Source organism: Papaver somniferum, unplaced genomic scaffold, assembly GCF_003573695.1.
Source record: "Papaver somniferum cultivar HN1 unplaced genomic scaffold, ASM357369v1 unplaced-scaffold_85, whole genome shotgun sequence".
Classification (NCBI taxonomy): domain Eukaryota; kingdom Viridiplantae; phylum Streptophyta; class Magnoliopsida; order Ranunculales; family Papaveraceae; genus Papaver; species Papaver somniferum.
Window position 1 is genome coordinate 611,698 of NW_020651526.1, and position 14,794 is coordinate 626,491.

The 14,794-nt window shown below is 34.2% G+C and overlaps 1 long non-coding RNA gene across 2 annotated transcripts; it reads left to right on the top strand.

Moving 5' to 3' along the window:
- Positions 1-9,598: 9,598 nt before the first annotated feature.
- Positions 9,599-10,955, top strand: LOC113345994. 2 transcript variants are annotated; one of them, XR_003358355.1, is made up of 4 exons: positions 9,599-9,802; positions 9,877-10,081; positions 10,172-10,410; positions 10,616-10,955. It is a non-coding gene; the product is annotated as an uncharacterized LOC113345994 (long non-coding RNA). The 2 variants fall into 2 exon arrangements; XR_003358356.1 differs by having other exon boundaries at positions 10,172-10,406.
- Positions 10,956-14,794: the final 3,839 nt, after the last annotated feature.

Here is a 14,794-nt window from a genome sequence, read left to right on the forward strand (position 1 = left end):
ATTAAATTAATTGTTGGCAAGGTTATAATCGCTTGCCAAGACGTTACATAGTTCTTTAGGGAAATTATTAATAAGATATAAATTAGTAGTTGTTTCCCTAACAGTTTTAGTAATTGCATCAAATACTTGATTGTCATCTCTACCAATAAAAAAGAAACAACATTGAAAAAAACTTGAACTTAAATGAATGATTTCCTTAAAACGGTTTCTATTCTCGCATTGTATGAGAAGAAATTCGTCTGCTATTGACTGAATGATAAGTTTTGCATCAGATTCTATGTGAATTCTTTCTAAGTGTTTATCTTTATCCCACACAAGTGCTTCACGTATTTCCATGCATTCAGTCATCTATGGGCTCAGAATTCCATCTGCATAGCTTCCTTTGATCCCTTCACATGTTCTTGTGTGAGTACGTAGGTCAATACCAGTGCCACTTTGGCTAGTATCATAATCAAAAGAAGCATCTACATTCAATTTTAAGATATCACGCATAAGAGGTAGCCAATGAGAAGTTCTATGAGTGTTAATATTATGAGTGAATGCATTATTATTATGGAAATGATATTGCAAGTAATATTGGATCTTATGCATGGAAGTAAAAGAGTTAAGAGATAACCCCTGAAACACAACATCATATCTATCTTTCCATATAATCCATGCACTTGTCATCAAGGTGTATAGTATGTTTTCCTCAATAACACCATAATTGTCGGTAAACCAACTTTCCATCCATTCAAAAACACTAATACCCCTTCTTTTAACTTCCTCAATGTTTGTATTAAACATTCTCCAGATCCTGCAAGCATGTCTGCAACTGAACACCAGATGCTCCATAGATTCTTCACTGTGATTGCAGATAGCACACCTTGTTTCATTACTAGCATTGTGCAAACTCAGTTTAAGTCTTGTTGAATGAGCTTCATGTATGCATTTCTACTCAAAAAGTTTTATTTTGTGTGCGGTTCCATAGATTCCTCCATAATCTGTCTTGAACTACTCATCCACTAATATAAACTTCAGAGTTACGCATAATGAGTTTGTTGTAAGAACTTTTGACAGTAAACTTTCCATTTCTAGCCGGCATCCATACCATAATGTCTGCTTTTGATGTATCCAAATATGAAATTTGAATCTTTTGAGAAATATTATGATCAAAAAGTTTATTGATCAACTTCACATTCCAGTTGTTGGAATTTGGCAGAATCAGTTCTTCAACTTCTTGGTAAAATATGTGAAGATCATTAATGGGCAGAGGTGAAGTTGTTAAGCCTGAGACCCATTTTTCTAGCCAAATATTTCTTTTCCTTCCATTATTCACCTCCATAAAGTAGTTTTTTTGAACTACCTGAAGACCTTTTATGATACCATTCCATGTGTATGAACAATTCTCAGCTTTTAGAGAGAAGCACATTATCTGACTCAGAAATAATGTAAGGAAGTATAATGAATAGGTTTTCATCCTAGTGAACTCCTGCATATGTACTTATATCTTTGAAATGAGAAGTAAGATGTTGAGAAAATTCTTCTCTAGAATGAAGCCAGTTGCTGCCATGACCTTGTAGAGAATCTATATTGTTTCTTACTCTTCTTCTATTTGTTTTGTTGTGGAAGTACTTGCTATTGTTGTCCATATCATGAGTGAAGTGATCCCTAGACTTTTGTTGATACAGTTCATTCTTCCTTCTATGCCAAATAGATAATTCCTCATTGATTTGAAGAATTTTGTTGTGATTTTTCATCTGAAGGAGGTTGAGCTTGTAAAGAATCCAAGTCCTCTTGCAGATTATCCACCTTTGTATTAACATCTCCAAAATTTGTTTTGTTCCATAAGGATAAATCCTTCCTTGTTGAATGAAATTTCTTTACTAGTTGAAAACCAGGAGAACCTACAACCTCAATCTTCCAAGCATTTTCAATGATAAAACTACAACTTTCATCCTTTAACTAGGTTAGAAAAAAATCAAAAGGCTTCCAACTTTTTTGTATTGTTATATTAGTTGAAAACATAATGGGACTATGGTCACTTACAACCTGAGTAAGATGTATTAATTGATAGTAAGGAAAATAATAACACCAGGCACTATTTCCTAAAGCCATGCCAATCCAAGATATTCTAGAGCCTGTACTTAGATTATTTCTGGTACAAGTGTCGTCTCTTTCCCAACAAAACCTAAATCCTCAAGACCACAGGAGTTAATGATACTGTTAACAAAACCATCTGAAGAAGAGGAAGTATTTTGATTATCTCATGTGAGATGAAAATTAAGATCACCAATGAGAATCCAAGGCCCGCTATTACTATTACTGATTTCAAGAAGGTATTCACATTGATCTTTTTTCCTAGTATAATCAGGGTAACCATACATACAAGTAAGGTGATAAATTGGCTTACTAGGATCATATTGGATGGCAAGGTTGAACATATTATGACTAGCATTTAGCGAGTTACATTTGAATCCATCTTTCCATAGAAGAACAAAGCCTCCAGATAAACCAACTGGCTCAATGTAAGCTTGATTTGGGTAATGAAGATTTCTCAATAGAGGCTTGCTTTTATTTTGACAAATTTTTGTCTCACAAAGAAAAATCATGTCAGCATTATGGGATCTTACTAAATCATTGAGATGATCTCTAGTAGAAGAGGTTTTTAAACATTGAACATTCCAGGAGATTATTTTCATAATGTGAGAGGTATAAAAACAACAATGGTAAAGTAAAATGATGAGGGTATAAACAATTATGTGGTATGTCAAATTTTAACGATGAAGGAGTACGTAAAACTTATTATGAGTTTTTATGCATGCATGAAGAAGCAATAAATGTTGATTAAGTAAAAGCTGAGCCTGACTATTAATGACTACTAGAGTGATGTAAAGAAACCTAATTAAAAGTGTAAATTTTTTTTAAAAAATAATAAAGATCAGTGTAAGAATTACATGGCTTTCGTCATATGGATTAAAAGTTTTTGTTTCGTTAGTTGTGCCCCTGTATGCTGCTTGTTCTCCCATGTTTTTATCATTATCAGCATTGGAAGAGGAAATTTAAGGTCTTGTGAGACAAAGGGTAGTGTTGTTGCTGGAACGATGTTGCTTTCCTAATCTCGTGTCTTCTTCACCATCATCAAAGCTTTTCTTGAGAAGAAAGTCCATGTTAACAGGAATACCATCTTTAGGTGGAACAAAAACAGTACTCTTAACGAAATTCTCCTGACTTTTTCTAGATATTGGTGCTTCAACTGATTTTGAAGAGGAAATCATCTTCCTTAGGTTATTAACTTTTCCAAAGAAATATGGCTTTTCATGAACCTTAGCTAGGAAATCAGAAGCATCCTTGCATAAAAAATTGCAATGTTTTATTATGTAGCAATCATTTCAAATACCTGGAGGTTGACGTTCATAATAAAATTTAATCCATCGAGTTATCCCTTCATTGGATATTGCTTTGACACCCCTTCTCAAAGGATTGGTAAGATCAATGTTAACACAAATCTTCACCATTACTCCATTCACTGGTACAACATCTTCTGGTTTTATTTTAACAACTTCTCCCATGATTTCACCAATCTTTGTTACAAACAAAAACATTCTTGTGATCCGATAAAAGGAATTTTAGCTGAATTCAGAACAATTGAAAGGCACATTGTTTTTCAGTGTAGATCATCTCCCGTATGTAGTCGTGAACCACCAACAACTTCTTATTAATATTCCAAGGACGTTCATCTATGACTTTGTTAAGCAAAACCCAGTTGCTGAACTTGAAGATGAAAACATTGGGATCAATTTCCACTATTTTGAGATTTTCAGCTGTAATGAAAGGCCAAGTGAAATGGATGTATTTTTGAACCATATCATGACTCATTCTTCCTTCAATGATAACTTTTTCAATTTTTCTAGCTTCCCAGTTAGCTTCTTCAACTTCTTTCCCTTTGTTATTACCTTCTTGTTGAACTATAACAATATCACTAGTATCTCCCAGATCTAAAGTAGCTTGCTTGAATTTGTTAACCAATTGACCCATTGTGCATGAGTTTTGATCTTCCATTTTGAGCAGCCGCAAAGTATTGGTTCTTTCTTGAATGATTTTCAGAGAATGAAGTTTATAGGGTTTAAGATTGCAATGTTTAAGGTTTTGGAAATTATTCAGGATTATATTGTTTCATTTTCTATGAATATGCGTAGTAATGGTATTGAATAATGACTTATGATTACAATGGAAAGTGCAGCTGTGAACGTGGATGTAGAGAAGTCTGATTAGCCAGATTTTCCGTTTGACGTGGTAACTGATTATTTTTATTTTTTTGAGCGTACATCAAGGCGGGCTATTAGGATAGGAATCTGGGTTGAATTGGGTTTGAAACTTCCTCCACCAATTGCAGTTGATACTAACACAGGATAAACATGAAATCAAACGACTAAGTTTATTAGACTCGGCAAACGCCATGAACACAATATAAAAAGTATCAAACGCCATTGTTAAGACAGTAAACTGTGAACATATCTTGGAAAGCACGAGAAGTAATTAGTTACACATGATAAAAATAAAAACAACAAAGACAAATGGACAATTTAAAATGAAAACAAAGTAACCAAAGAAATGACTTAAAATGATGCAAGTTTTTTACTAATTAAAAAACATTAGTAAAGAATAAATAGAAGATCATAGGAAGAAAAAGAAAACTAGATATAAGAATGTATAATCAAAATCAAGAGTTTTAAAAAAGAAAAAAAGACTGAGTTAGACTTAACTTAGGTTCTCAATTATGTTTTTATTTCTTTCAATGGAATTACGGAGGAAAAAGGGAAGGAATGATGCAAGAGATAAATCTCGGTGACCACGTGTTGTTTATCTTTTGTTTTTGTACTCAGTAGACACGTGTAGATCATGCCGTTTAGGATTTAGCTGTATGTTGTGGATTGAGGAGAAGTGGGAAAACAAAGGAGATAACAAAAGAAGTTATTGCGAAATCACAAGAGTCTGAGATGAAGAACTGTTGTAATTACTTTTTATATCTTACCTATCAGAGATGAATCTCGAATAAATCTTAGAAAAGGTAAAACTCAATATGATAGAAGAAGTAAGATCAGAATACGCAACTACAAAGAAAATTGATGGATTCGGCTTCACGAATCCCAAATGAAGTTTTCAATTCGTTAACCTAATAATGGTTTTGTAAAACCTAGGTTAAAGGACAATCAACTCTAGTTTGCAACTAGGACACACAGAAATGTCGGGATTAGATTTCCGAGATGCTAGAGTTCTCCCGTATATAGTCTTTCAAATCAAGTTTTCTTACAATCAAAGCTAAGATAGCTTAGTAAGAAAGCAATTGATATTCACCGTTAGAGGAACTCCCGATTTAAGATTGAAGCTAAGTCTTCTTATAAACTAAGCAATCAATCTCCACCGTTAGATGGTATTATCTTGATACACACAAACGAAATATACCTATATATAGATATGGATGAACCGTAACTAAACGTGTATACATTGTTGGCTCAATAATAGTTAACCGAAGTTAGCCATATTAACACTTATAACTTATCCGTACTCATCTAACACTTCTAGATAAATATGAGGACCAATCAATCATGATAGATAATCAAATGAATCTAAATGTGTTTCAAGAGAGTTGTTCAAATGTTCATCATCTCATTGAAATATATACATGAACTATTTGAAACAAAATCGGTTTGGTTTGTAATTGTACAAAGTACTTATGCAAGAACCAATTCATGAACATAATGCGGTTTACAAAACAAGTTTCACATACCTTATATCATTAAAATTCCAGGGACTTTAGTAAATTCAACAGAATTCTTTGAGTGCTAACATTTTAGGTCTAAATGGGTTTAGTAAATCCCACGGCTTAACTAAATTCTTTGAATGTTAACGTTTTAGGTCCAAACGGGTTTTTTCTAACCCAACCTCAATATTGGATATAAGAAGTTAATGTCAACAAATTCACCATGGAGTAAAATAGTGTGGAGGTATGCATATCTGATTGTTTATAGATCTTTATCTGAAAAATATAATGTTCCCATGTCTAAAGGTAAAGCAATTACAGGGAGATAATATATGTTTTCTGAATATATAAATAATTAGTGAAACGAAGAGGTGTCTATTGCACTTTAGTTGATCTAGCAGTCATTATCTGATTCAGTTTATACTTTGAGCATGCCCTATCTTCTTTGTTGTTGTAGGGTAAAATTGCCAATGCATGTGGGACGTGAATACAAGAAAATAAAGGTAACAATTTGAATTTCACGCAGGTATCTGAACTTTTTTGCTCTTAATATTTTTTTAGATGAAGTACGAAATGTATAAGAGATTGTGGTAGCATCGGCTAATCGGTTAAGTATCATCATTACTTGTAGTATGGTGCCACTTTGAAGCTGAAACACTTGATGTTGATTAGATGGCGGCTCTTAAGTAGAGAAGTTGTCATGTGTTGGCTCAAAATGTGCTAAGAAATGTATACGATATGAGCGTCCCCATATGCAGACCTATTAATGTGAAATCATCAACTGTCGCAGGTGGAACCAAGGGCCAACTTACATGAATACTGGTGCAGTCATGGGAGTTCGGAATCCAGATGGATTTTGAATATACATACTAGATATTAGCCTTAGTTTTTTATTATATATAGTTTCAAGGTTAAGTGTCATGCTTTATATTTTTGTATACTCTTGCTTAGAAATTGAATAATTTTTTAATTCATAATGTGATGCTTCAAGAGGTATTATCCCAGTTATGTAACAGTGTCTTGCCAAGTTTTATATGCAGAGCCATAGGCTGCAATTAAAGTTGTTATATGAATTACTTTTCTTAAAAACCACAACAAAAAGAGAAGGCATCCTAGAATGAACGAGCTTACAAAATTGTCTTACAAATTTCAAAATTTTCTTTCAACATTTTCCTAAAATTTCGGTATTTTTGGCACCTTATGCTGCCAAATTTTGATACAACTCACGGCCTAATATTATATTACAAAAGAAAACAAAGTGGTAATTATTTTATCGGTTTTTTTTTTTATTATTATTTTTACAATTACAATAACCCGAAGTACTACCAGCACTAATATATATGCAAAATATCTAGACCCGTGTAGTGACTAGTTTATATAAATAGAAAACTTAGTGTCCAAAATATGTAAATCTTAATGGTACACGCACTAAAATGCTATATAACTAGCTGATTAACAGCTGCATAACAACGTCTTTTTAACGTGTTCAAATACGTGGCAGAAAGAGACTCATTCTATTTTGCCATGTCACTTAAACAAACAAAAATACTTAAAGTTTTTTTCCTTGGTCGGTATTGTTTTCTCTTGCGCCATTAGTGTTTGAACAGTAATGGAAAATTCTAACCTATCGGAGATAGAGATCAAGTTTAACACTATAAACAAACAAACCTTCTTATCATCCTTCTACTCAGTTTTTCTTTCCCTGCCAAAACCTTCCACTTCCACTACTGTTTATGACAATTCTCTATGGGTGGCTAAACATAATACCTTATTCATCTTGATTGAGATAGTATCATCAATAATATCATCTTGAATGTTAATAATAATTCCAGAAAATTGCAAATCTTTGACAGGAAATCTCAAGGATTACGTAAACGACCTTCTGATATTGCTGAAACTAGGGTGATAAAAATCAAATCTATGAAATCTAATTTCGTTGTGAAGAAGAACAAAGGATTGGAAAAAGAAGTAAGTTTATAATTTTTGCATCATTATTTGTGAAGTAAATCCACGGTCTAGTATCTCTTTCATTTTAATTATCATGACGTGTTAATAACAACAGTTCCCTTTCTCTGCCACGTCGTGATCGCGTAATGATTCGCGGTCAAGCAGCTGTCCAACTCCTTTAAAATCCTAACTCATTGGAACCCCACGTCGAATGATACGCGTCACCCTTTGCTGAGAGAAGAGTTTGTCTTTTAATGAGAGAAGAGCTTGGGCGTCTAATAAGAGAAGAGTTTGCATATTAAACATGGAGAGAACACTTGGCAACACCCTGTTGATCAAAGGTTTGTAAAAAAGTCCAAATCCCGGAAAAATAAAAACTATTAAGAAAAAAACATAAACTTCCGTGAGAAAAAAAAAATCTCCCGAGAGAAAAAAAACCTAATCATCTTTCGTTCAAAGCTTAGGAGAACACCAAATCTTAAACTAGTTCTTCTTCTTTCTTTTCTTCTCATTTGTCTTTTAACCTTCCGTCAATCTTAATCAACAAAATTTAATTGATTTTCACTCTTGGTAATGCAGATCCAAAATCCAAAATCAACCGATTATGGAGTACTTCAGAGGAATAATCATACTACTCTTTTGGGTATTTTATCTGATTTATAACCAAGAGGGCTCTTATTCATAATTTCGCATAGAACTGTCTTAAGTTTTAACAAATTACTTGATCATGTTTTTTCTAAAATGGGTTTGTTTCAGTTTTAAGAATCCTCCATCTTCTATAGAAAGCTTCAAAACCAGTACCCAATACGGTTTGGATTACTTTAAGATATGGTTTCAAATTGACTTATGTGGTCTTTGTCATAGTAATCAAGTTTTAAGTACTATATTTTGGTTTCATTCTAATTTTGTGTGTACTTTGAGTAATGTAATTAAGGATGGTGAAAGGAAAAGATCCACATGAGTGTAGGGTCTATGCATTTGTAACCCACTTATACGAAAGCCGAAAAGGAACTTGATGATTCTAAATTGAAGGTAATACATCTTCTTTCTCTGCGAAATTATTATTTTTTATGTTTCTCGAGGAGTTTAGGGTTGTCTCAAATGCTGGATTGTGTAATTAAGCACGGGTCACATATATGTAGTCTATCCCCATAAATTGTATAGCATGGGCCATTATAATATTTGGTCCTGCTCTTGCAGATTTCCTTGCACAGGTATCTCAGAACAAATATTTCTTCGCAAGTGAACTGGGATCATTGGTCTCTTATGGCCTTCATAGAAATATTTGAACATATTATGGAATTCAGATATATCAAGAAACTCCTAATAAGAAGGTAATGGTTTGAGAATTGGGTTACTCATAATGGGAATCCAGAGGAAGATGCGATTACTGGATTAGCAACACAATGTAGAGGATGGAAGTTGATTTATATTGAGTTGCATTTGCATATGGCTATAGAGAGCTTGCCGCATGGTACTGTCCCTTCAACGTAAGAGATGTCTGAAGGTTCGTCTCAGATTTTTCTCAAAGTCCTTTCACATGGGCTATGGAGCTTGTGGCAAGGTACCATCACAACCAGGTAATACAGGCTGCAACCGGAGCCTAAATTTGGTTCGTTTCTACTGGATTGTGATCTAGCTAATGTTTATGTTTATCTGTTGGATGAAATGTGCAAGAAAGATAAGTATTTTCATTGCTGATGCGAGTTTCAACTTAAGTCCTCATTATACTGTTTTATTTTGTCAAAATTCAGCGATAGATAGGGGAAAATGGTGTACTTGATACTAATGAGATGTTCAAAACAACACAGAATATGGTAGTATCTTTTCAGCGATAATTTTTGTTTTGATGAAAATCTTAGCAACAATCTCCATTTGTTCATTAAATTGTGGTACTGCAAGGCACACTTTCCGAGGGAAGAGCAATTGTTGTTAAGCAACTTTCTGTAACTTCTCATCAAGGGAAAAGCCAGTTTATAGCAGAGATTTCTACCATATCTTCTGTTCAGCACCGCAACCTTGTGAAATTGTATGGATGCTGCATTGAGGGGGCACATCGTCTCCTGGTTTATGAGTATCTCGAACACAGAAGTCTAGATCAAGCACTCTTTGGTATGGAATTCTTATGTTCATATACGTGGATACTGTGGTCTGGATCATGCTTGCTAATAACGATCACCTTGCAGGAAAGAGTGGCGTACACCTCAGTTAGCCAACCCAATATGAAATTTGCTTGGGTGCGGCAAGAGACCTAGCTTATCTTCACGAGGAGTCAAGACCAAGAATTGTACATAGAGATGTCAAAGCCAGTAATATTATTTCAGATTTTCGTTTGGCAAAGTTATATGATGATAAAAAGACCCATATTAGTACTCGCGTGGCAGGAACAATGTAAGCTTTCTGACATATTTCAATATACCATTCTATCGAGTGAAATTTATTTGCATCTATATCGAAGTAACCATCTTTCCTCTCTTGAAGAGGATATCTTGGCCCGGAATATGCCATGCTTGGACATCTTACGGAGAAGGCTGATGTATATGGATTTGGGGTTGTTGCGCTGGAGATTGTCAGTGGACGACCAAATGCAGACACAACCTTGGACCAAGATAAAATGTATCTTCTGGGATGGGTAAGTTCTGTAAGACCTTAGGAGAAAGGAAAGCAAGTTAATAAAGCTAAGAAATGGAGATTCAGCAGTGCTGTGTGTGACGGGGTTGGTTAGGGTTTTCTCCTTTTCTCTACTATGTTTTGATCTTTGATTTATTTGCTTACTCTTGATTTCAGTTTTATGGGTTTTGTTGTTGATCATTCTTTGCTTAATAGAGAGTTTCTCAATTTTGTTCGTGAGTTTACTCGCTACAAAGTTTTTCTTTGAATGTCAGTTTATTCTAAAAAATAATTGTTAAATATGGTCTTTTGCAGGTGTTTAATTAACTGCCTGAGGGGATGCCTCAATCTATACAACCGGGTGTATTGCTGCCATACCATCTTTGTCATTTTGGTGAATAGGCGAGGGATCGTGTCGATTTTTGCGTACCGGTTACAACGATGCAGGGGTTAGGTAATATGTGGTTTGTGGTCCATCCATGTTTAATCTGCATCATTAGGTTGCTTCATATTCGATTAATGCAAGGAACTTTCACGAAGGCATACCATGCAAATATGTGCCCGTCTACGTGGACCAATTTAGGCGTGGCTCCAAATCTTAAGCATTATGTAAATGAAAAAAGTGGATGGATTTTAATTAGTGGCAACTAAAACATCAGGCAAGTTAAATGTAATATTTCTTAATAGACTTTCTTTTAAAAGTATGAATATAAAAAATATCCATTCGTTTTGCTGATTTCAATTCTATTTCTACAAGGGTTTCGACCCGGTTCCATTCATGTTTCTGACTTGATAATCTTAATGCGGGTCTATATTTGACTTCAAGATTTTTAGTGTGAGGCGAGGGCTGTAGGCTCCGAGTAATTTGATAATACAAATTAAGATAATACAAGATTTCAACATAATTAAGGCCTGATAATACAAATTAAGATAATACAAGATTTCAACATAATTAAGGCCGCTCAATCCCTAGATTTCTACATAATTACGGGTAATTGTAATGTAGGGCCTATCCTTGACACTGATTTAATTTTTTTCGTTGGTGAATGAAAAACACGAAGTACGTAAGACGCACATCTAACAGTCGTCTTTGCTACAAAGACAACGACACCCGAAAAGCATTCTGAAAGCCACAGTGACTATAGTATTTCCCTTTTATCGTTCATTGTAACAGTGAAGCGTTACAAATCTATGTTTTCATATATTTTCATCCTTGTAAGCACTTTTTTAGCGATGGAATCAACTTTTGAGCATGTTTCTACCATGATGAGCTAGAAAACAATTAGTTTTCTGATTTAGTTTTAGAATTTTAAACTAGAATCGAACTTTCACAAGTTTTTGACGAACCTTTTTCTACAACAACAAAAAAAACCCATCATTTTCCAGCGACCCAATTTTGTGCGGAAAGTTGACAACACCAAAGCAAAAATGAATTGAGACGAGGACGACGTGAAGCCGAGCTATGCCAAATAAAAATATTAAGTGACGGACGAGGCGGAGATAAGCCACAAAAAATCAAATCGGGACGGGGCGAGAAGAGGCGGAGTTGAAGCCGACTTTTACCAAATCATTTCGGGACTGGGCGAGGCTAAGACGAGCTTTACCAAATTAAAAATATGGTTCAAAGAAAAAAATATCTGATACGTAGCACATGCATATAATATTTATTAATATGGTTTGAATTTAAATGTTCATGCATAATACCGTAGTTTTAGGACCATTACTCCCATAATTGGTTAATATTTGTAGTTGTATATTGAATTGGTGAACCAAGTTTGCTAAGCCCGGGCACAAAATCTAGTCTTAGACAATAGACATAATTGGTTTGCAACAAAATTAAGGTACCTTTATTTATTTAAAAATGGAAGGATTACTTCATCATAACCCATGAAAGTAAAAACATAAACACACCACACATAAAACACACCACACACAGAAGGAAAAATCTCGAAAGAGATTTTGGAAAAACAGTAAACTGTGAAACCTAAACAAACCCCGCTTCCGTTTCTACTAATAATATATTGTAGGAATTACCAATAGGTATTACTCGTTCGGTACATTCTCGACCATTGTCTTCTCTTCTCTAACGGAAGGGGATAAAAACCTCAAGGTAATTATTCTTAACTGCCTTTAGTTCGGTTGGATTATGTGTTTCAAGATTTATTTCAACTACGTAGACCTCTGGCAGGTCAGTACCACTTCTTTGCATAAACAACAACATATTTTTTACTTGGATGATGGTATCAATATATTTTGATAAATTTGGAAGTTTAGTATAGTTTTTTCCTTTTCCTAAATGATCAGAATTATTGAAATCTTTTCTTTCAACTATCAGTCGGGACAGATCACTGCAAGAAACCGACACAGGAGCTGGAAAATGAGATACATCCCCGGGGATAAAAACCTCAAGGTAATCTAGTTTACTTGGGTCGGGTGTTTGAAGGTATACTTCATTCTTTACTGCCTTTAGTTCCGTTGGGTTGCATATTAGAAGATCTATTTCCATCCCAAGCATTTTATCGGTAATTCTTGACATAAACAACAATATATTGTTTACTAGAATGATGGTATCAATAGAGTTTGATAGCAGATAATAATGATATTTTCCTTCTTCTTCTTTTGAAATATGTTTTCCTTCTTCAAAATAAACTATCTGATGGGACAGATCTTCGTAAGTAACGAACTGTAACGGAGGAGTTGGAAAACCTAACATATCTCCGGAAGTATAAGCGCACAGAGGAGTTAGAAAACCTTTCATCTTGTGGTTAAGTGGGTTGAAGGAAGACTTTTGTCCAAATGAAATAAGCGGAGTCTCTAGTTTGAAAGAGTTAAACTTGGTTTTAATAATTGATTGGGTTCTCATAGCATTGGTTGAGAGGACGAGTGAAGCCATTGCCAAAAACTGGAAGGTTTTTGGATCTAACAAAAACCTTTGAGATGTAGAAGTTTTGTTGTGGGTATTATAGCTTGGTAATGGGTTGATATGTATACTTTCCATTCAACCCGTATTTATAAATACAAATTGTGGAAAGAGTCATCTTTGTAAGTTGTTCTTAAATTTAATTTATTCTGCATCATTGATAACGACGACGATGGAAGAATTAATGGGTACCGAAGTTCAAAACACCAAACACTATACTTGTAAACATTAAAAGAAAGACTCTTAAGTAAATGAACCGGAAATCTTCTTACGACCCGGCCAATGTGACCATCACATTACGGATACGATCAATTAAAAGATCTTCAGGACATTAATCTATGACTAAGTCATTTGCTTACTTTAATAGGCGGGAGGATTAACTTAAGTAGTAATATGGTTGTGGTGGTATTAATATTCAAATTATGGCCGTTGATGTATTCACATATCTAATTAATGCATGGTGTATTGGTGTTCCTTTATATAACAATTCAAGTTGTGGTATATATATTTTATCGGCAACGAATAGATCTTATTAATGTGTTTTAGGTGCCAATAAATGGAACTTGTTAAAAGTCTATATCCATTGCACGGATAACACCAATTCAATTTACATTGGGACGGAGAGAAAGAGGGACAAGCGGAGTTATATAATAACTCATCACATGGTTAGGTAGATTTGTAAATGTAGGTGCCAGGAGGTTTAAATCCTTCCGTAACACATGGTGAGTTGGTGTTTTTCATAAAAGTTCTCTTTTTTCCTTTTTCTTTTAGCTTTTGAGATTTGACAGATGCTCGCTACTGCAGCCCTGTTGGGCTTGTTGCCCTGAGATGGACCTTTGTCTGTTCCCCATCAGGGCCCGAAGGCCCTGGATTAATCGGCATTTATAAGTACAAATTGTAGAAAGAGTCATCTTTGTTGGTTGTTCATTGATAACGAAGATGAAAGAACTAATGTGTACGGAAAAAAACACAAAACACTATACTTAAACATTAAAAGAAAGACCCTTAATCAAATGAATAGGTAAATCTCTTGCATAGACCCAACGTGACATTCATTTTATAGATACGATTTTGTTCATAATTATTTGAAAATATCAAATGGATCAAAATCTTCCATGTTAATTTCCGTTACTGTTTTATTTCCATAATTATTTGAGTTTTTCATCTCCGACGATTTTTGAATTTCCTACTTACTTTTTGTAGGAGCTCATTATGTTTGATGAACTATCGTGTGTTTGGTACTGATTTTTGTAGATTTGAGTTCATTTTGATTGATGAAAACTTTGATACATATGCTCTTATTGCTCTCATCTCATCTATTCGTTGTTTAATTGCACTTGCTTCTGTTCACAAGTTAATTATTCATCAAATGGATGTCAAAAATGCCTTTCTAAATGGTGATTCAGAAGAAGAGATATATATTGAACAACCTGCAGGTTTCATATTTCCAGGCAAAGAAAAGAAGATTTAAATCTCTATATGGCTTGAAGCAAGCTACCATTCAAAGGCATGAGAAGTTTGATAAAATAGCTTTGACGTATATTTTTTTTGTTAATGATGTAGATAAATGTATC